Genomic DNA, 25,095 nt, shown 5'->3' on the forward strand with positions numbered 1-25,095 from the left:
ATCTGTAATCAGGACCTTGGACTGCATTTATCAAGTAAAGGTACAGAGATTGCACCCCGCTGTGTCTTTGTCCGCTTCCTATCCTTCCGGCACTGCTACATCCCTGTGCCAACCACATCTACACTGCCCTGGGACTACAGCTTCACCTGTGGGGAGCTTTTACATCTTTGCTGCACCATACCATCAGTCCCAGTGGATCTGCATGCAGCGTCGGCTTAACATCTCACTTGCCGAACACCACAGGTGGTGTCACAAACTATTCCATTAGCTACATTCCACCATTCAATCTCCCCTAAAACTTAGGCGCCCAGGGCCACTGACCGGGTCACCGCTGCTGTGACACATCCCGCTGACACCGGCCCAGTACTGAGTACCCCATAGCCCTGGGAGGGCGACCCAACTTGGCGTCACGAACAGGATTACGGAGCCCGGTACCCCCCGGGTCCTGTGTGCCATAGACTGTGTTTGTTTAAAAAAAAACTGTGTGTTAAATTGGCGCCAGTTGCCGCCATTGCCGCACTGCTTGGCGCGCGCGGGAAGAAAAAGGGGCAGGCCTTCATGGGCGGAGTCTGCCGCAGAGCATGAAGAACTGGAGTGCCGCGCGGGAAGAGAGGACAGCGCACGAGAAGGGGAGGAGCTGACGCCTACAGTCCAGAGCATCGGGCCTGCGAAGCGGCCGTCGGTAAGCTCACCCAACCCCCGGCCCTGGCTAACGTGAACTAGGGGGGGAGAGAATGTCCGCGCCACACAGCAATGCAGCGGCGTACGCCGTTGCCAACCCCTCAGTGCTGCAAGGAGTAGCGCCCGCCGCAGCGGTCCCCATATCAGAGACAGTTGTAGCCCCTGGGCAGCTCCCATAGTTTTTGTAAAGAAAAAGGATGGTACCATGAGAATGTGTGTTGATTACAGAAAAATTAACAGCATTACACATAAAGATGCCTACCCATTACCCAGAATTGAAGAGTCATTAGCTGCACTTAAAACTGCTAACTACTTTTCCACCTTGGATCTCACTAGTGGGTATTGGCAGGTTCCCGTGGCAGAGGCAGACAAGGAGAAAACAGCATTTACCACTCCAATGGGTCTTTGTGAATTCAACTATATGCCATTCGGGCTCTGCACTGCCCCAGGAACATTTCAATGGCTGATGGAGTGCTGCCTGGGACACATGAACTTTGAGACAGTCCTGTTGTACCTTGATGATGTCATTGTTTTCTCCAAGACTTATGAAGACCATCTGGAACACCTGGCTGAGGTGTTTGAAGCCTTGTCCAACTTTGGCCTGAAGGTGAAGCTTTCCAAATGTCACCTCCTGAAGCCCAAGGTACAGTACCTTGGTCATGTGGTGAGTGCAGAAGGTGTGGCACCAGATCCGGACAAAGTCACAGTCATCCGGGACTGGCCGAAGCCCAGCAACCTCCATGAAGTACGCCAATTCCTTGGGTAGGTAGGCTACTACCGAAGGTTCATCAAAGGCTTCACTGAAATAGCCACTCCAATTCAAAATCTTCTGGTGGGGCAGTCCAAGAAGGCCAAACAGAAAAACGCCACATTTGAATGGACTGAGGAGTTGGAGAGGTCCTTCACCCAGCTGAAGATGGCTCTCACGGGAGATGAAGTTCTGGCCTACCCAGATTATGACAAACCCTTTGTGTTGTATACTGATGCCAGCAACATGGGACTTGGAGCAGTACTGTCGCAGGTACAGAATGGCAAAGAAAGAGTGATCTCCCACGCCAGCAGGAAGTTTCGTCCCACTGAAAGGAGCCCAGACAACTATAGTTCCTTCAAGCTGGAGTTCCTCACCATAGTCTGGGCTGTGACTGAGAGATTCAAGCATTACCTAGCTTCAGCCATGTTTACCATCTTCACGGACAACAACCCGTTGACTCACTTGGACACTGCAAAACTAGGTGCACTGGAGCAGCGATGGATGGCTCGGCTGTCTAACTATGAGTTTACCATCAAGTACCGAGCAGTGCACAAGAATGCCAACGCTGATGCGCTGTCCACGATGCCTAATCTGCCAGATGCAGGAGAAGACCCCGAGGCTCTTGAAGAAATAGAGTTACCTCCCTTCCACCGGCCACTTGCGGCCCAGCGTGCCCAAGGAGTGAGAAACAGACGGTCTGGCTTGAAAGAGGTCACCCTAAATCCATTGCCCCATCATGACTGGGCAGAAACTCAGGATAATGACCCCGCAGTCCGCCTGGTGAAGGAGCAACTGTCCCAAGCTGACTCACGCCCAGAGTTGAATGCTCCTGAAGAAACCCAGCAGTTGTGGAAGGAAAGAGGTCGGCTGTTCATTTATGAAGGAAAGCTGTGTCGGAGGAGTATCAATGCCCGCACTCATGAGCTGGTTTGGCAGGTGATAGACCCAAAGAGAGAGGCATCAATGGTCCTGGAAGCCTATCACAATGGAGCTGGACACTTCGGATGGAAGAAGTAGGAAGCATTGCTCCAGGAGAGGTTCTACTGGGCTGGTATGAGGAAAGCCATTGAGAGGTGGTGCCGGGAGTGTGGACAATATAACCTGCGCAGAAAGGATCGAAACAGCCAGAGAGCTCCTCTACAGCCAATCATCACCAAACAACCACTTGAGTTGGTAGCCCTGGACCACGTGAAGCTGGTTCCAAGCCAGTCAGGCTACATCTATGCTCTTACCTTTGTGGACCACTACTCAAGATTCCTGGTAGTTGTGCCTGTCAAAGATCAAACAGCCAGGACAGCAGCCAGAGCATTACAACCTGTAGATCATATGGCTATCCTGAGCAAGTGCTTACAGATCAAGGTCCCGCCTTTGAGGCAGAAGTGTTCCAGGAATTTTGTAACTTGTATGGTTGTAAGAAGATCCGGACAACACCGTACCACCCACAGACCAATGACATGTGTGAGAACATGAACCAGGTAGTGATTGACCTACTGAAGACCTTGCCTTTGGAGGAGAGGAATCTGTGGCCAGAAAAGTTGCCAGATCTGGTGGACCTCTACAGCCACATTCCTGTGAATTCCACCAACTGTACTCCAGCCTACCTAATGAGAGCAAGGCCTGGTAAACTTCCTATTGATTTGGACATGGGAGTACTGACACCTGAAGTAACATCACCAGATGCTGACTGGGACACTGAGAGGCAGCAACAGTACAGAAGAGTACAAGAATGTGTGGAAAAGAGTTTAGCCCAGGCAAGACAAATGCAAGAAAGGCACTACAATCAGCATGCACCTGCAGTTCCCTTGTCACCAGGAGAACAAGTCCTCAAGAGAAAAGAAGACTGCATAAGCTGGATGATCAATGGGAAGCTGAACCCTACACCATTCTACCCTCAAACTTTGACAATACCAAGGTGTGCCTTATTAGTAAAGATGGAGGAGAAACCTCAGCAGCCTTATCGAGGGATCATTTGAAATTATGCCCTGACCAGTTAAGAGAAAGAATGGAAGAACAAGATAACATCCAACCCACAGAGGAAGAAAAGGTCAGCACCATACTTGGAGAATTCCCTGCTAATTGGACTAAAGTAAATGATGCAATAGTGGTGCCTGTGTTGACATTTCCCCAACTGGTAGCACAGGAAGACGTGACTCAAGAAAATCTTGAGGATCGGGAAAATCAGGCAGCAGATGCCACACCAGCAGTGGAGCCAGAGAACCCTCGCCCTGCCAGTGGTGAACCTGTTATGCCCATGGTGAGTCTAAGAGTTCACAGACAGTCTAGTATCCCTGTGTTACATACAACCATCAGTAGTGTATCCAGCACATTACACACTACCCCAGTATTACGCAGGTCTACCCGTACTACACAAGGTATACCACCCATCAGATATCGTATATAGCAAAGCAAATGTAAATGTTGAAATTGTGTATATATGTAACTGTTCTCAAGTTTTGTGCCTACAGGTCATCTGTAAGAGTTTCCTTTGGAATTTGCCAGTTTTGTTTTATGGACATTGTACCACAGGACTTGTGTGGTCACCAATCTGTATATAGTTCACCATTTGCCCAGGAATGGACCATGGACATTGATGCTTGGACTTGTCATCATAGGACTATTTTTGAGCTCTTGGTTTTTGTAAATTTTTCCCTTTTTACAAATCTTGTACAATTATAATTGTTCAAATTGTCTAATTGTTTATATGTTTTTCATATTTTGTTCAGCCCAGGAGTGCTGACTTGCACTAGGGGGAATGTGGCACCCCAGGAGTATGGCCGCCACAGTGGCTTTGCCTTCCTCCAGGGAGGGTAATGCCAGGCTTGAAAGCAGTGAAGGGTCTCTCTCGCAGTTAACCTATACATGCAACACAGTTCCACTCCAGGCCTGCAGGGGGGACTCTGAACCAGAATTGAAGGGAGGAGTGCTCTCTGAGGGCCAAGAGGAAGGAGTGGTCAGTTAGTGTGAGGAGGTCCACGTGTGCAGACGTGTGGAGAGAAGCTGGAGGTTGAGCTGAGGAAGGAGAGCTCCCTCACAGTGAGAGCGCATGAACTGGAGCCTGGTCTCCATGGTTGTACGGATACTAACGGTCCTGCAACAGACACCAGAGGAGTAGGAGGCTGTAAATTCCCTACTCCCATCTAAGACTCGGAGGCACAACAGCACGGAGTGAGCCAGGAGAGGAATAGCGGCTACAGCTGTCTGCCATACGAGGAGTGCTAGTTGAAGAGAATTAGGAGGAACTTCAGTGTAACTCAGTACTAGGAGTACTTCACCCAAATAAGCGCTAGGGAAGGAGACTGCACAGCCCATCTGCTGAGAGAGAATCCTGAGTTGCTTCCAGGCTAGCCTGCTCCGGTACCATCTGTAATCAGGACCTTGGACTGCATTTATCAAGTAAAGGTACAGAAATTGCACCCCGCTGTGTCTTTGTCTGCTTCCTACCCTTCCGGCACTACTACATCCCTGTGCCAACCACATCTACACTGCCCTGGGACTACAGCTTCACCTGTGGGGAGCTTTTACATCTTTGCTGCACCATACCATCAGTCCCAGTGGATCTGCATGCAGCGTCGGCTTAACATCTCACTTGCCGAACACCACAGGTGGTGTCACAAACTATTCCATTAGCTACATTCCACCATTCCCCTAAAACTTGGGCGCCCAGGGCCACGGACCGGGTCACCGCTGCTGTGACACATCCCGCTGACACCGGCCCGGTACCAAGTACCCCATAGCCCTGGGAGGGCGACCCACTTGTATAGGGTGCTGGTCACACACAGCGTCTGGCTTAAAACCTATTAATGATGCCCATACTATTAGATCAGGGGGGCTGCCCAGCACATGGGGGGGCACTAGTTCAGATACCTGGACAGGTAAGCATTGCAGTCCCTTCATATGGCATTAGTTTTTAAGTCCTCCCAGGCCACCAAAAAAGTCAGCAAACCAGCAAACCACTATAAATCAGTGATTCTGGAAGGTTTCTTTCAAAAAGGCGGGAAGGGACCATTAATGGGGAGTGGCTATCATTGAAATTTGCGGTAAATAGGTAGTCGATCCAGATGATTTCTGACAAAAACTGACAAGTATTCCAGCAATGTATGTTATACTGAGCGCCGACACTGGAGATCTATAAGACAGAGTTGATCTCCTGTGAAGAACAAGCACTTGGGCTAACACAAGACAGATGAAAGAGGAATCATCTGCTTCATATTTGTCCATTAAAGGATTTTACAGGCTTACCCATATGATAGCAATATCATTTAAAGTGATTTAGCGGAAACACAATCTCTAGGAGTAAAATTTTCATGAGTAGAAGAACAGGTGCGCAACAAACATTACTGGTACTGATTTGCTTTGGGACCGGGAACTTTAGGTAACCTCTCTAATAGTAAGCTAATAAATGCTGGAAGACGTCTTGGAGTATCAGTATCGTCAGACATCCATGTACCTTTAGGTCTTAGGTCTAAAACCTGGTAAACTGAGCTAAGCCAGACTGGTTGCGAAGGCAAAATGGTTGCTAAGGCTGATTTATCACAGTGGTTATCAAAACTGTCAACCAATCACAGCACAGATTTCATTCGTTAAGCTGCTGTCGAAAAATGGAATCTTTAATGTTGGTTGCTGTTGGCAACAATTACAGTTTTTGGGTTAGACAGGTTGGTAAAGTCCTTATAAAACACGGTTGTGGGTGGTCAAAATCACTTTGCAACCAATCTGGTTCGGATATTAATCCCAAACTTACGTCAGCACTAGGCTGTCAAAAAATAAGCAAAAAAGCAGATCTATTGCTGTCAGTCAGATTACATCCTAACCCCATTCAAAATGATTAATTGGTCATGAATTTTAGGGTAGGCCATTATTTAGAACAATGGTTTGGTTTATTACGCTTGATCCAAGATGCAACCTGACAATCAATGTCTCCTTATCAATATGATCTCATTGTTGATGCTGAATCTAAACATCAATACCAGGGTTTCCCTGTAGAGATTGAGACCACTAATGGAGCAGGACTATCAGATTTTGTGCCTCCACCCACGATTGATTTTTTTCAACTAAGCGTTGTCCCTCTCGTCATTTGTCATTATTGAAAGTGCGGCCATTTCATAAATAATAAATGTGTTAAGCAATACATACTCTACTCCATACATGATAGCTCCCAAACTATAAGAACCAACCAACACAAAGTGTCTGTGAGGTGGAGGACAACCAGGCCTGAGATGGTGAACTGGGTAGGTGGCCTGGGTAAACCTATTTTTAGGGACTGTTACATTGATGGACTATTTTTAGTTTAAGGCCTTCAATATCTGGTTCTATGGCAAGCCCACGTCTATATATCTGTGTTTACACCATGTACATACGATTGTGGATGTGACTGGTATTGCAGCAAAGGCAAGTGAATTGGCCTGGACTTCGGCAACAGGCACAATCATAACCAGATATGTGACACTGTGCCTGGAAAGACATTCAGTTGATCCATGAGAAAGCCAGCAAAAGGACCTCCCATCAATCCGATATTGATGATCTAGCCTTAAAGATGACGTCACTGGATTCTTAAAATTTATGTTAACTTAATTTATGGTACATCCTCCAGTTGCCAATTTTCTTCTGTGCCCCTCTGTTCCAAAATTATACCCCCCAGAAATAAAGATGCAAATTTTTCCCCTTACTGGGCGTATACCACAGAATTTATCTGTGGGAGTGGCCATGTTTTGATTGGACAACATTAGAGGAAAACAAGCAACCGCCCACAGAGAAGTTCTGTGGTATACTCCCAGATTGTTGAAGGGAAAATTTTCACCTGTATTTCCGAGGGGCATAAGTTTTGGAATGGAGTGACTCAGAAAAAAATAGAAAAACTGTTCAAGAATCAGTGGAGCAGCACCAATTAGAGGAGTTGCCTAAATTAAATAATAATAATATTAATAATATTGAAAATTTCTCCTTAGGGCTAGGCCATAAATATCACTGGACCGGAATTTTTTTTTTTTTTTTTTTTTAATCTTAAGGTCAGTGGAGATGGCCCTCACAGTCTTCATAGTAGTCTTTATTGAATGTGAGTGCCAGAGTCCTGCTCAGTAGAGTAACTGTTGGAGAATTAGTACTACCATTTGCTTTGCTAAAAAGGAAAACCACCCTAAGATTAAATATAAAAATTTGTTTATAGCCACACCACTTTTACAAAGTCCTACCTGAATTAAAAAAAACAAACTGTAGGAATAATTGATTTCCAGAAAATTTCAGGCAGAAAAGGTGTTTTTTGGTCATTTTTATTTTGTAATTTTTCACATCACTTTTCACCTAGTGCTGTGTGCACTCAGTATACAGGTCATTTTGTTATCATCAGAGTGGTATTACAATGAAAGGTAACACGGCAAGCCGAAGACGGATAACATAGGGTTTATGCCGATAGGTTAACGCAAAAGCTCACTTTTACCTCCTCCCTCCTGCACAGTAACCTCTGCGCATGTCACAGAGCACGGCCATTACTTTTTCTATACATTTTGAATGAGTATTTTTTTGTTATGTGCACAGAGCTTTTTTTTAATTGATCAAAAACTATGAGTTTTCTAGTGGCAACCGTTTCAGGTTGGGTAGTTTTTGGGATAGTCTTTTTATTTCCTAAATCGTTTTCTACACTTTTTCCCCATCAATTTTTGCAGCCTTTTTTTTTACAGGACAGTGCCTAGTTTGAAGCTTTTTTTTTTTTCATCAGGAGATACTTCAAAGCATGACATGCACGTTCCTTCTTCCCACCAAGCATTTTTCAAAAGCTGAAATGGCAAAAAAATCCACTCAAAAGACTGAACCTATGAGCAGCAAAGTGGTTTTACAATAGAAGTGAATAGGAAGAGCCTCTTAAAGTGATTTATTTCGGGACAGGTCTAATTAAAAAACTCCTCAAAAAAAACTCTGTGCGCACTTACCTTTAATGGTTTGGACTCTCACAACATGATACTTCTGTTTTTTGATATCTAACTGAAGAGGAATTTAGAACATATTATAAGTTAAATATTAGTCCATGAATGCGTTTTCCGACTTAAAACATTTTAGCAAATCTCTTGATTATCTGATTGGTAGCCAAGATTACGAATTTGAAAATATTCTTTCCAAACAAAATTAGGACAAACAGAAACAAAAAAAAAACCCTCCCGAAAGAAATAACAATGTTTCATCCAAAATTCTGCTTAATACTTATGGGAACAATTACTGAGGCAGCAGCCAGAGCACCAGGTGGTAGTGTTAAATCCCTGCTAAGTTAAGGGGATCCAACTGGATATTTACACTGGATGTTAAACTGAAGCGCGGTGTTGCCAATGTTTTGGAGTGAAAGTAGCAATTACCACCTTAAAAGCCTCCTTTGAAATATCTTGAAGACAACAACAAAAAAAGCCATAGCGGCAAAAGATGAGAAATGCAACCAGATCTGTACATAGTGCGCGGAAGAGGAAGTACTTTTCAAAAGTTTTAAGCTAAAATACTGGGATTAAGTGAAAACATTGATGTAAATTGAAGCTCCTCTCGCTTACGAGCAAACATCTGGCCCCGTTCTATAGATGAGGTTTTCATGGACTGAAACCAATTATATCTTTCAGGAATTGCTCAATTAATCTCTTCCAGAGTGAGGGAAAGAAGCCCAGACATTAGCGATTATATATCTGGCAGAGGATGTGCCGGCATGCTGGGGTTCTGATGGATTTACACAGCTCTAGAGCCGCGGGGTGTCATCTCACATCTACGGGAGCGACACTGCATTAGTGAAATGGTATATTTAATCAGCGTTTTAAGGGTAAAGTGCAGGTGAATATTCTGTGTTTTGCACATTAAAGAGCGATTCCAATGGATTGATGACGAGATCAATAGTAAACTTTTCCAGTTTAAATTTTGGAGAATGGCAGTTTTCATTTGGAGTCTCAATCCCATCATGAAGTGGAATGGAGAACCAAATAACGCTCCATATGGATAACGATAAGGAGGACCTAAACATGTTAGGACTGGGTTGGCAAAGGCCCATCGGTAACCCAGATTCTTGGGGCGCATTGTCCAGCTACATGCAAAAATAAATAACCTGACCCTAGTATACAAACTTATTTTTGCTTCCATATAATAATAATTTGACTAGCTTGTTTAATAAATGATTAGATTATACCTTCTTTCTGCAAATTGTGAATCAAGTGTAATAGCTAGTGTTGAGCATTCCGATACCGCAAGTATCGGGTATCGGCCGATACTTGCTGTATCGGAATTCCGATACCGACTTCCGATATTTTTTCAATATCGGAATTCGGCATCGGAATCGGAAGTTCAGTTGATTGACGGCCTGACGTCATCATGATGCGCGGTGTGTGCGCATCATGATGCGCCGTCATTTCGGGCCTTCCGGGGGTCTCTGCCGGCCTGCCGGGGGGCTGTGCCGGCCTGCCGGGGGGCTGTGTGGACTGCCCGGGGTCTGTACCGGCCTGCCGGGGGGCTGTGCCGGCCTGCCGGTGGTCTGTGCACCCTGTGGGGGTCTGTACCGGCCTGCCGGGGGGCTGTGCCGGCCTGCCGGGGGGCTGTGCTGATGTCCGGGGGTCTGTGCAAGCATCGTCCGATGGGACTACAAGTCCCATCGGGCGATGCCTGCTACCATGACAGTGATTGACACATTAGCCAATGATGGGACAGTAGTAGTCCCATCATCCGGCTAATGTGTTAAATGTTAAAAAAAAAAAAAAAAATACTACATACATACTACATGCATGCTACATACATACTACATGCTACATACATACTACATGCTACATACATACTACATATATATTACATACATACTACATACATGCTACATACATGCTACATGCATGCTACATACATACTACATGCATGCTACATACATACTACATATATACTACATACATACTACATACATGCTACATACATACTGCATGCATGCTACATGCATGCTACATACATGCTACATACATACTACATGCATGCTACATACATACTACATATATACTACATGCATGCTACATACATACTACATATATACTACATACATACTACATACATGCTACATACATACTGCATGCTACATACATACTACATACATACTACATACATACTACATGCATGCTACATACATACTACATATATACTACATGCATGCTACATACATACTACATGCTACATACATACTACATATATACTACATACATACTACATACATACTGCATGCTACATACATACTACATACATACTACATACATACTACATGCATGCTACATACATACTACATGCATGCTACATACATACTACATGCATGCTACATGCATGCTACATACATACTACATGCTACATACATACCACATACATACTACATACATACTACATACTACATATATACTACATGCATGCTACATACATACTACATGCTACATACATACCACATACATACTACATACATACTACATACATACTACATGCTACATACATACTACATATATACTACATGCATGCTACATACATACTACATGCTACATACATACCACATACATACTACATGCTACATACATACTACATATATACTACATGCATGCTACATACATACTACATGCTACATACATACCACATACATACTACATACATGCTACATATATACTACATGCATGCTACATACATACTACATATATACTACATGCATGCTACATACATACTACATGCTACATACATACCACATATATACTACATACATACAATACATACATAGACATACAGTACATATAACATAGAGTAACATACTTACCAATACTTGTCACATTGTTCCCCGAAGCCATTGTCTTTTCCGGAATAAATATTAACATAACAAACCACAAAAATACTCACCCACGATCCGAAGCAGTCCACGAGTGTGTCCCACGACGATCTTGGGTAGAGAACTGCAGCATCAGATGATGCTGCCGTTCTCTACGGGCTGCAGGAATCCAATGACGGAAGGTAGGTATCCTTCCGCACTGTATTCCTCCGCCACTTAAAAAAAAAAAAAGTCCCTAGTCTCACTTTATGCCATTGCTGCGTGGGAATTTCCCACACAGCAATGGCATAAAGTGAGACTAGGGACTTTTTTTTTTTTTTAAGTGGCGGAGGAATACAGTGCGGAAGGATACCTACCTTCCGTCACTGGATTCCTGCAGCCCGTAGAGAACGGCAGCAACAGCTGATGCTGCAGTTCTCTACCCAAGATCGTCGTGGGACACACTCGTGGACTGCTTCGGATCGTGGGTGAGTATTTTTGTGGTTTGTTATGTTAATATTTATTCCGGAAAAGACAATGGCTTCGGGGAACAATGTGACAAGTATTGGTAAGTATGTTACTCTATGTTATATGTACTGTATGTCTATGTATGTATTGTATGAATGTATTGTATGTATGTAGTATGTATGTAGCATGTAGTATGTATGTAGTATGTATGTAGCATGCATGTAGCATGCAGTATGTATGTAGCATGCATGTAGTATATATGTAGTATGTATGTGGTATGTATGTAGCATGTAGTATATATGTAGTATGTATGTGGTATGTATGTAGCATGTAGTATGTATGTAGCATGCATGTAGTATGTATGTAGCATGCATGTAGTATATATGTAGTATGTATGTAGCATGTAGTATGTAGCATGCATGTAGTATATATGTAGTATATATAGTATGTATGTAGCATGCATGTAGTATATATGTAGTATGTATGTAGCATGTAGTATGTAGCATGCATGTAGTATATATGTAGTAAGTATGTAGCATGTAGTATGTATGTAGCATGCATGTAGTATATATGTAGTATGTATGTAGTATGTATATGGTATGTATGTAGCATGTAGTATGTATGTAGCATGCATGTAGTATATATGTGTTATGTATGTGGTATGTATGTAGCATGCATGTAGTATATATGTAGTATGTATGTTGCATGTAGTATTTATGTAGTATGAATGTAGCATGTATGTAGTATGTAGTATGAATGTAGCATGTATGTAGTATGTAGTATGAATGTAGCATGTATGTAGTATGCATGTTGTATGTATGTAGCATGTAATTTTTTTTTTTTTTTTTTTTTTTTTTACATTTAACACATTAGCCGGATGATGGGAGTACTACTGTCCCATCATTGGCTAATGTGTCAATCACTGTCATGGTAGCAGGCATCGCCCGATGGGACTTGTAGTCCCATCGGACGATGCCTGCACAGACCCCCGGAGCCTGCACAGACCACCGGCAGGCCGGCACAGCCCCCCGGCAGGCCGGCACAGCCCCCCGGCAGGCCGGCACAGCCCCCCGGAGCCTGCACAGCCCCCCGGCAGGCCGGCACAGCCCCCCGGCAGGCTGGCACAGCCCCCCGGAGCCTGCACAGCCCCCCGGCAGGCCGGCACAGACCACCGGAGCCTGCACAGACCCCCTGGCAGGCCGGCACAGCCCCCCGAAAGGCCCGTACAGACCCCAGAGAGGCTGTACAAGGGCAGGAAAGGGTTTTTCTTATTCCGATACCGGAAGTCCCATAGACTTGAATGGGACTTCCGGTATCGGAATCGGCGATACCGATACTTTTTTTAAAGATCGGCCGATACCATCCGATACGATACTTTGAAGTATCGGACGGTATCGCTCAACTCTAGTAATAGCACTACTCATTAGTACTTCTTCACAAGGGTAGCCTACCGGAGGATTCTCCTCTTCTGCTGTGGGCCAGTCCGAGCCTGGTTCAGGTCATACCTTTATAAATGTAAGTAACTTTTTGCAGGAGTCCTTTGACAAAACCCAAACTCAGGAGCTAGAGAATGGAAGGTAGTGACTCGAACAGTGAACCACAGGCTGCACTGCTGTGTATGGTAGAATCACTATACTGTAAGAAGCAAAAAAGCTGTTTTTTTTACCAACCCATAAAATTTCTAGAAAGTAATTGTGCAAAAACTACTACATTTCTAAATACATTTAAAAAAAAAACCTCACACTACAAAACACTAAATAATAAAGATATATCTAATATCTGTCACGGACCCGTCCTGTGTGACGCGACCCGCAGGCCGGTATCTGAAACAACAAGATGCGGCACGTGAAGCTGTCCTGTGTGACACGGCCCGCAGGCCGGTAACTAAAACAACAAGACACAGGGAAAGGGGAAACAGTTACAACGGTGGGCCCTGCGATAGGGAAAGGGGACGTGGAGACCTCCTGCACTCCCCTGAGTCAGTGTCCCTAACGCTCCTAACGTTTCCTATGCCGGTTCCGCACCAGGCGCTGATCAGGAACCTGTCGCCCTAGCACACCCTACACCTATCCCTTGCTAGGGAGCTGGGTGGCGCAGACACTGGCCCCACCGCTGTACTAATACACACTAAGGGAAAAAACACAAACAGGGAAACACCACTTAGCTTTACTCTATTGCTCTTGCTCCTGGCAACAGAGTCCACCACCAGAATGCAGCTCTCCTCCTGAATAGCTGCCACCAAGCTCTGTCAGAGCCACAAGGAAATCCCCTCTGACTCCTTCCACACCAGGGCTAAGACAGTGCTGCAAGGAACGCTCTCCAGCTCCTTCCTCCACGAAGGATGGTTGAAATGAACACTATCACCAACACTGATTGCAACACCTGTGACTCTTTTATAGCAGAGCCAGAGCAATCACACCTGCATTATAATCATGTGCACTTAACTAAAGAAACCAGAGTGCAATGACGCTCAGGACCACCGGGGGCAAACTTACAAAAAAAGACACCACCGTGCAATAATCCTAATGGCCATCAGGGGCAAAAACCAGACTTAAGCACAGCTTAAGAAAAAAAAGGTTACCTGTGCTTTTTATCAGTCATGATCCAGCATGGATCATGACAGTACCTTCCCCTTAATGAGGGGCCTTCAGACCCTCAAGACCTCTCCTCATCAGGGAACCATCTACAGCAGGGATGCCCAGACACAGAGTTCACCCCAGCAGCTATCTGCACATCAGGTTGATGACAAACGAGCCCGCTGATATTGGCAACGTATGTTCTGGAGGCACCCCACATCTCCAAAGCGCTGACCTAGGGAACGGGTAGTGTATGTGTATGTTTGGTATGAGCTGGTAACACTCCACAACACACTTCCACTGGATGTTTTTTGGTGGCCACCCATACATGCTCGTTCACACACAGGTCCGGACCTGAACGTCTATTGCCACTCATTCGTTTGTCACCATTTGATGAACTCTTTCTGGGATCGACAACAGAGGCGTCCCCCTGTGTCACCACACTCACACCCCCGCACTTCTCCAGGGGCACACCACCCTCCAACCCCTTCCACGACGAGGTCTGCGCCTCCCAGGGTTGGCCAATGGCGAGGGTTGAGACTTGCCCCTACTCTCCTGCAGCACAACTGCTGCTCTCACCGGAGAGGAAGAAGTCCGTTGAAGGGAGACGGCAGAGATAGTAGTCCCTAGGCAGCAGCCCTCACACGACTGCCCCCAGCTGACCACTTCCCTCGCCCACCAATCTATTACCGGGTTGTGTCTTTTCAGCCAAGGGAGGCCTAAAAGCATAGGTACTGGCATTCCCTCCAAGACGTAGCATGACAAGGACTCCTCATGATGTCCTATACGTAGATGGATATTCACTACAACTTGGGTCAAGCTCCCCTGGCTCAGTGGAACAGAGTTTATGGCCTGGACGCTTATAGGTTGGGCTAGCGTCCTATACCTCAGACCATGAGTCTGGACAAAGCGAGCATCCACCAGACTGACTCCTTCTCTGCTGTCCACAAGCACCGGTATCACCTCCGGTACCCCGCCAGCCAACACCTCTGCTGACATGGTACCTTGGGAGGGCAAAATGGAGGAAATGTATACTCCCTGGTCGCCTCCCTCCAAGCGACCAGGGAAATGCGGCTTCTCAGATGGCACAGATAATTTAGCGCGCAATGGGCAAGCCTTCAGGACATGACTAGTTTGCCCACAATACAAACATGCCGACACCACTCCTCGAACCGTAGGCAGCTCCGAATACAAACTAGCTCCTCCTACTTGCATGGGTTCGTCTGGAGACTTGGCATGAACTGGGCAGGCTCTCATAAAATGGCCTGGCTTCCCACAAGAAAAGCATACCCCCCCACCACGATGAGCCACAGACACCCCCTTTTTTGTATCAACAACACCGGGCTGTCTGGGTTCCACCGTCCGCACTGTTGGGTCCTCCTCCCTAGCGAGGACATCAGGGGGCACTTTTTGCATATGTCTTTCCCTAAGGCGTCTATCCACCTGGATGGCAAGGGACATGACGGCCTCCAGGGACCTGGGGGCGGCGTACTGCACCAGAATATCCTGCAACTTTGGAGATAAACCCTCCACAAATTGACTCCTAAGTGCAGAGTCATTCCACTGAGTGTTAGTGGCCCACCTCCTAAACTCTGAGCAGTACTCCTCTGCAACCCGGGCTCCCTGCTTACACCTACGGAGTTGGATTTCTGCCAGGGCGACGCCATCAGGATCCCCATACACAAGCGCCAAAGCCGCAAAAAACTTGTCCACAGACTCTAATGATGGAGAATTGTCTGGTAGGGAGAAGACCCAGGATTGGGGATCCCCTTTAAGATGGGACATAATGATTCCCACCCGTTGCTCTTCACTCCCCGATGAACGAGGGCGCAGCCTGAAATACAATTTACAGGCTTGCTGGAATATCAAGAATTGATCTCTCCCTCAAGAAAACCTGTCAGGGAGTGATATCTTGGGTTCTGGCTGAGCCCGTCTCTGAACCAAGCCCCCAAAGCCCACCAACTGCTGCAGTTGCTGCACCAACTCATCACGCAGTCCCATAATCTCATCAGTAAGGGTCTGCAGCATTTGGGCAAAGGTCTGAACTGGGTCCATGGCTCAGCAGAAAAAAAAAAGTTATGGTTGGTGATAATGTCACGGACCCGTCCTGTGTGACGTGACCCACAGGCCGGTAACTGAAACAACAAGACGCAGCACGTGAAGCTGTCCTGTGTGACACGGCCCGCAGGACGGTAACTAAAACAACAAGACACGGGGAAAGGGGAAACAGTTACAACGGTGGGCCCTGCAATAGGGAAAGGGGACGTGGAGACCTCCTGCACTCCCCTGAGTCAGTGTCCCTAACACTCCTAACGTTCCCTATGCCGGCTCCGCACCGGGCGCTGATCAGGAACCGGTCGCCCTAGCACACCCTACACCTATCCCTTGCTAGGGAGCTGGGTGGCGCAAGCACTGGCCCCACCGCTGTACTAATACACACTAAGGAAAAACACAAACAGGGAAACACCACTTACCTTTACTCTGTAGCTCTTGCTCCTGGCAACAGAGTCCACCACCAGAATGCAGCTCTCCTCCTGAATAGCTGCCACCAAGCTCTGTCAGAGCCACAAGGAAATCCCCTCTGACTCCTTCCACACCAGGGCTAAGACAGTGATGCAAGGAACGCTCTCCAGCTCCTTCCACCAAGGATGGTTGAAATGAACACTATCACCAACACTGATTGCAACACCTGTGACTCTTTTATAGCAGAGCCAGAGCAATCACACCTGCATTATAATCATGTGCACTTAACTAAAGAAACCAGAGTGCAATGACACTCACCACCACCGGGGGCTAACTTAGAACAAAAGACACCACCGTGCAATAATTCTAATGGCCACCGGGGGCAAAAACCAGATTTAAGCACAGCTTAAGAAAAAAAAAATGGTTACCTGTGCTTTTTATCAGTCATGATCCAGCATGGATCATGACAATAATACAGTTGAGCTCAAAAGTTTACATACAGAATTTTGCTTTCTTGGCTTTTTTTCAGAGAATATGAATGATAGCTCCATTCATGGTTAGTGGTTGGGTGAAGCCATTTATTGTCAAACTATTGTGTTTTCTCTTTTGAAATCATGATGACAACCCAAATCATCCAAATGACCCTGATCAAAAGTTTACATACACCATTTCTTAATACCGTGTATTGCCCCCTCTTACATCCTTGACAGCTTGAAGTCTTTTGTGGTAGTTGTGGATGAGGTTCTTTATTTTCTCAGATGGTAAAGCAACCCACTCTTCTTAGCAAAAAGCCTCCAGTTCCTGTAAATTCCTGGGCTGTCTAGCATGAACTGTGCACTTGAGATCTCCCCAAAGTGGCTCAATGATATTGAGGTCAGGAAACTGAGATGGCCACTCCCTTTGTACTGCTGTAGCTAATGACAGGTTGACTTGGCCTTGTGTATTGGATCATTGTCATGTTGGAACGTCCATGTACATCTGATGCGCAGCTTCCGGGCTGATGATTGCAAATTTGCCTCCAGTATTTGCTAATAACATTCTGCATTCATCTTTCCTTCAACTTTGACCAAGTTTTCTGTGCCTTTGTAGCTCACACATCCCCAAAACATTAGCGATCCACCTCCGTGCTTTACAGTAGGAATGATGTTCCTTTCATCATAGGCCTTGTTGACCTCTCTTCAAATGTAATGTTATGGCTGTGGCCAAAAAGTTCAATTTTGGTCTCATCACTCCAAAATACCTTGTTCCAGAAGTTTTGAGGCTTGTCTCTGTGCTGTTTTGTGTATTGTAGGCGAGATACTTTGCAGCATTTGTGCAGTAATGACTTTCTTCTGGTGACTAGATCATGCATCCCATTTTTTTTAAAGTGCCTCCTTATTGTGCATCTTGAAACAGCCACTCCGCTAGTTTTCGGAGAGTCCAGTACTCAGCTGATGCTATTTGTGGGTTTTTCTTTGCATCCGGAACAATTTTCCTGGCAGTTGTGGACGAAATTGTTGTTGGTCTACCTCCTCTGTTTTTACAGAGCCCCTGATTTTCCATTTGTTAATCACAGTTTGAACGCTGCTGACTGGCATTATCAATTCCTTGGATATCTTTTTGTATCCTTTTCCTGTTTTATACAGTTCAACTACCTTTACCCGTAGATCCATTGACAATTCTTTTGCTTTCCCCATGACTCACAATCCAGAAACGTCAGATAGATAGATAGATAGATAGGAGATAGATAAATTCTAAATAGATGATAGATAGATAGATAGATATTATAGATGATAGAAAGATAGATAATAGATAGCAAAAAAGAGGGCAGCACACCAAATTTAGATAATAAATGGATTTTTATGCTTTCAGAGCTTTTTCGTGACCACCTTGAAGGCTCTGCACCCATTCTGTGTGCTGCTTCATCTTTTCTATTTTTAGGTAGATAGACTATTTATCATTATTACATTTCTGTATTTTCATTTCCGCCTCTTTTGATGGTATTATACCAGGATACAGTCTCAGGTTGATATAAGTTAGAACACAAAAGCTTCTTCTCTTTATAGAAAATGCAGATTTTTCTCTGCAGCAGCAATTACACAGGCACCTACCAAACGGTACAAGGTCAAGCGAATAAAATAAAATAGGATTATTGTTTTTTCCAGGCAAGGCTTAAAGTGTTTGTCTTGTAAGATGAGTTGTGCTGGAGGAGACTCCACTCAGTGCTCAGCACAATCAAATTGTTTTCAAGCAGAGAAATTGAGGTCACAGTCTTTTTGTTGCAGTAATGTCACCTCACATCCAGGGACAAGTCACTAGTTCTTGCTGTGATCGGGAACAAAAGCCTCCAAGATTTCTAGTACCCGCTACACAGCAGTGAATGCAAACCAATTGACAGCACTTTATTCTGTTAACCCCTAACGCTCATGTTTGCATTTGACATGATGCATTGTACACAAAGGCTGAGATGTTGTAGCGAACCACAGTAAAAAATAAAATATATAGGTTAAATAAGAAATATTTGGACATCTGTAAGTTTCTCATTTATTTTGACAGTATAAATAAATTTATTTTATAATCTTAATTTTATTTTTTATTTCAAAAGTGGATGTGGTCAAAAGTAATTTAATTATATATTTCCTATAGAGCCCATTCTTGAGGAGCTTATGTTCTAATCCCACTACAATCTAACTTATTGTTATGCTAGTCACTTCTCACGGCCAAGCCATGAGTCGGAGTGGTCAAGGAGTCCAAGGTCAGAAGTCAGGAGGATACCTCACAAACAGAAGGAAGAGACAAAAGCGTAGTCAGGTAATGTTCCGAGGTCAGAGTACCGGGAGGTTAACGGATCAGAGCTGAAGGGGTTAAACAGGCGGATGGTCAGAGCAAAGTCCAAAGTCAGGCAACAGATCAAGCAAACAGAACACGAGGCACAGGAGAGCACAGAGCACAAACCTCACAAGATGAATGTACGTCTGACAGTGGTCTGGGAGAAGCTGCTCAGTTAAGTAGGCACTGCAATTACCTGAGATAGTGAACACCTGAGACAGCCAACGCCTCCCAGTCACAGATTGGCTAGCCAATCAACACACTGACAGCTCAGCACGCCCCTGTACCAGATTGGGTGGTCATGATGTCAATCAAAGTACTGACAGCTTCAGCACACCCCTGTACCGGACTGGACGGCCAAACTGTCAATAACTGCATCCCAGACACCCTGAGGGGTGGAACCGTAACACTTACGCAGACCAGTATTTACAGTGGGGCAAAAAAGTATTTAGTCAGTCAGCAATAGTGCAAGTTCCACCACTTAAAAAGATGAGAGGCGTCTGTAATTTACATCATAGGTAGACCTCAACTATGGGAGACAAACTGAGAAAAAAAAATCCAGAAAATCACATTGTCTGTTTTTTTTTCATTTTATTTGCATATTATGGTGGAAAATAAGTATTTGGTCAGAAACAAGCAATCAAGATTTCTGGCTCTCACAGACCTGTAACTTCTTCTTTAAGAGTCTCCTCTTTCCTCCACTCATTACCTGTAGTAATGGCACCTGTTTAAACTTGTTATCAGTATAAAAAGACACCTGTGCACACCCTCAAACAGTCTGACTCCAAACTCCACTATGGTGAAGACCAAAGAGCTGTCAAAGGACACCAGAAACAAAATTGTAGCCCTGCACCAGGCTGGGAAGACTGAATCTGCAATAGCCAACCAGCTTGGAGTGAAGAAATCAACTGTGGGAGCAATAATTAGAAAATGGAAGACATACAAGACCACTGATAATCTCCCTCGATCTGGTGCTCCACGCAAAATCCCACCCCGTGGGGTCAGAATGATCACAAGAACAGTGAGCAAAAATCCCAGAACCACGCAGGGGGACCTAGTGAATGAACTGCAGAGAGCTGGGAGCAATGTAACAAGGCCTACCATAAGTAACACACTACGCCACCATGGACTCAGATCCTGCAGTGCCAGATGTGTCCCACTGCTTAAGCCTGTACATGTCCGGGCCCGTCTGAAGTTTGCTAGAGAGCATTTGGATGATCTAGAGAAGTTTTGGGAGAATGTCCTATGGTCTGATGAAACCAAACTGGAACTGTTTGGTAGAAACACAACTTGTCGTGTTTGGAGGAAAAAGAATACTGAGTTGCATCCATCAAACACCATACTTACTGTAAAGCATGGTGGTGGAAACATCATGCTTTGGGGCTGTTTCTCTGCAAAGGGGCCAGGACGACTGATCCGGGTACATGAAAGAATGAATGGGGCCATGTATCGTGAGATTTTGAGTGCAAACCTCCTTCCATCAGCAAGGGCATTGAATGTGAAACGTGGCTGGGTCTTTCAACATGACAATGATCCAAAGCACACCGCCAGGGCAACGAAGGAGTGGCTTCGTAAGAAGCATTTCAAGGTCCTGGAGTGGCCTAGCCAGTCTCCAGATCTCAACCCTATAGAAAACCTTTGGAGGGAGTTGAAAGTCCGTGTTGCCAAGCGAAAAGCCAAAAACATCACTGCTCTAGAGGAGATCTGCATGGAGGAATGGGCCAACATACCAACAACAGTGTGTGGCAACCTTGTGAAGACTTACAGAAAACGTTTGACCTCTGTCATTGCCAACAAAGGATATATCACAAAGTATTGAGATGAAATTTTGTTTCTGACCAAATACTTATTTTCCACCATAATATGCAAATAAAATGAAAAAAAAACAGACAATGTGATTTTCTGGATTTTTTTTTCTCAGTTTGTCTCCCATATTTGAGGTCTACCTATGATGTAAATTACAGACGCCTCTCATCTTTTTAAGTGGTGGAACTTGCACTATTGCTGACTGACTAAATACTTTTTTGCCCCACTGTATTTAGGAGGAACATGCACTCCTATCGCTTTTATCTTATCTATTTTCTTTTTTTACCTATTATTTTCTCTTACTTAGAAATTAACTGGGCCAAAAGTTCATAGCTATACATTTATTATAGACTCCACCCTAGAGGAGCCTGCATTCTAAGTCCACTACAATCTAAATAAAGGAAAACCAATATTTACTCAGGAAGAACATACACTTATATCAATCTATTAACCACTCTTTTCTCAATTATTTTCTTTTATTTTAAAGCTGGGTGGGGTGAAAAGAAATATAATTATACATTTATTATTGCCTCCACCCTAGAGGAGCCTGTAATCTAATTCCACTACAATTTAAATAAAGGAAAACCAATATTTATTTTGCAATCTATTATTCATTTTTTTCTTAATTATTTTCATTTTTTTTGGAGCTAGGTGGGGTAAAAAGAAATTGAATTATACATTTATTATGGACTCCACCCTAGAGGAGATTGTGTTTTAATTTCATAACAGTCTACTTCAAGGAAAATCAATATTTGTTTAGAAAGACCGTGCAGTCTATTTAGGTTTTTTTTAAAGTCTATTTTACCCTTTTCTCTATTTTTTTGTTTTACTTTAGAAGTAGGTTGGGTGAAAAGTAGTTTGATTATCCATAATATAACGCATAGCGCGATCCGGCGCCATTTTACTGAAGACACATTTGCAGTGTGTCTTCAGCAATATGGTGCTGGACAGCGCTATGGGCATGAGCGTACTGCGGCGCCAGACTCCTCCCGCGGTCTCCAGCAGAACGTGACAGTGCTGGAGCACAGGAAAGAAGGGTGAGTATAAATGATTTTTTTTTTGTATGTGTGCAGTTTAATAGGGGTGAGGGGGACCATACATATCAGGAAAGGGGGGAAAGGGGACCATGCATACCACGAAAGGGGGTGAGGGGACCACGTGTACCAGGAAAGGGGGGTGAGGGGACCACGCATACTAGGAAAGGGGGGTGAGGGGATCACACATACCAGGATAGGGGGGTTGAGGGGACCACGCATACCAGGAAAGGAGGGTGAGGGGACCACGCATACCAGGAAAGGGGGGTGAGGGGACCACGCATAACACGAAAGGAGGGTGAGGGGACCATGCATACCACGAAAGAGGGGTAAGAAAACCATGCATACCAGTATGGGGGGGTGAGAGGACCATGCATACCAGGATGGGGGGTGAGGGGTCCACGCACACCACGAAAGGAGGGTGAGAGGACCATGCATACCACGAAAGGGGGGTGAGAGGACCATGCATACCACGAAAGGAGGGTGAGGGGACCATGTATACCATGAAAAGGGGGGGACAATACATACCATGAAAGGAGGGTGAGGGGACCATGCATACCACAAACGAGGGTGAGGGGACCATGCATACCACAAAAGGGTTGTGAGGGGACCATGCATACCAGGATTGGGGGGTAAGAAGACCATGCATACCAGGATAAGAGGGATGAGAGGACCATGCATACCAGGATGGGGGGGTGAGAGGACCATGCATGCCAGGATTGGGGGTAAGAATACCATGCATACCAGGATGGGGGGGTGACAGGACCATGCATACCAGGATGGGGGGTGAGAGGACCATGCATACCAGGATAGGGGGGGTGAGAGGATCATGTATAACAGGATGGGGGGGTGAGAGGACCATGAATACCAGGATAGGGGGGTGAGAGGACCATGCATACCAGGATAGGGGGGGTGAGAGGACCATGCATACCAGGATAGGGTGGGTGAGAGGACCATGCATACCAGGATAGGGGGGTGAGAGGACCATGCATACCAGGATAGGGGGGTGAGGGGGCCATGTATACCAGGATAGGGGGTGAGGGGACCATGCATACCAGGATGAGGAATAGGGTGCCATGCTTACCAAGATTGGGGGGGTACCATGCATACCAGATAGGGATGAGGAGTGCCATGCACGCCAAGATAGGAGGGGGGCAGCACATACCAGGATGGGAGACCATATAACAATAAAAATGCCCGCCACCCGGGCGTAGAATGGGTTCATAGCTAGTACATTTATAATACACTCAGCTCTAGAAGAGCTTGTGTTCTAATTCTACAACAATCTAACCAATAATTATTTTGAACCTATTTTCTTTCATCTATTTTACAGTTGTCTCTGTTGTTTTCTTTTACTTCTCAAGTGGGTTAGGTCAAAAGTAATTTCATTATACATTTGTTATAGACCCTGCCCTAGAGGAGCGTACATTTTAATTTCTATTCAAGGCCAGGATTCAAGTGCCACAACAGGTTCACAAGCAAATCCACTCGTACAGATGTCATACGTTACCGATTATCATGGCAAATGTTCTTTCCATTCTAATGTCAGCAGTGCTACACTTCTGCTGTACATTATTATAATAATACACTAGACAGATTATATAAGGATCTCATGAGGAGGTCTTCTTTGACTACTAATCAGTTGAGAAAATATTGATAAGACAGATGACCTGCCTTGGTTTTTGTCATTTCCCTGAATCAGCTTCACTTTGATCAAGTCAAAAGATTGTCATAAAGGATCCATTCCTCCATTGATAGAAGCTAATTAGCAGAAACTTTATGACAACATCTGTCTGCTGGCGTTTGACTAACATATTCACCTGCAGTCAGCGGGCCATAATACAAAGAGTTGGAACCTAGAGCTGTCATGTGTTTCTATGACCATGATACAATAACATGACGTGGCACAGCTCTTTCCCACAGTGCTATCTTTGCACACACAGCAAAAGTTTTGCTTTTGTGTCTTCATTCAATTTGCATGAGTCTTGTATTTAGGTCACACAAAAAAACTTTAAATAAAAGATAATGTCCAAACATATAAATATGATAACGCATAATCTCCAAACTTTCTATTAAAGAGAGAAAGCATTTTTGGCAACTGGTGTTATTTCTGGCCATAGCTGTGATCCGTTGTATCTAATACTTATTACTATATATATACCAGACAAGAAAGTAGGGTTTGCGTGGCCTACTGAAGGATATCTGGTCCTCTTCTTGACCTGTTCAAAACCATAAGCTCTGATCAAATAATATGCCCCAGCTAAAATAAGGGACATGGCTTTATAACTCCATTACAGAAAGTATTGCTGGGGTACTTACATGACAACTTTATTAGAGACCTGTTGTGAACACTTTTGACCTGACTTCTGAGTTTGGGCTCTCTCTGGTGGTTGCTGATGGTAATGGAGCTGGTCTGGCTGACAGACGTCAATCACCTGAGGAGGATGATTGGAGGTCAGGTGTTACAGACTGGAGAGATTTAAGTGAGCAACCTTCCCTCAGTTGTTGCCGGTGATTTGGTTTTCTTCCTGAGCATTTTGGAAGTCTGCTTGCCTCCTGCTTTGTCCTGCATCTTTCAGATAAGTTATTTTTCTGCTTGAATCTTTTTGCCTTTGATCCATTTTTTGCTTTTCTCTGATTTCTGCTTTGCTGGTGTGAGTTCAGCCTTGTTCCCTGCTGGGACCTGTGCTGGACTCTGTTCCATATGCCAGAGCTCATGTCAGTCTTTTTCAGTATTTC

This window comes from Dendrobates tinctorius, unplaced genomic scaffold (assembly GCF_039654945.1).
Source record: "Dendrobates tinctorius isolate UK_male_01 unplaced genomic scaffold, ASM3965494v1 ptg000143l, whole genome shotgun sequence".
NCBI classification, from domain to species: domain Eukaryota; kingdom Metazoa; phylum Chordata; class Amphibia; order Anura; family Dendrobatidae; genus Dendrobates; species Dendrobates tinctorius.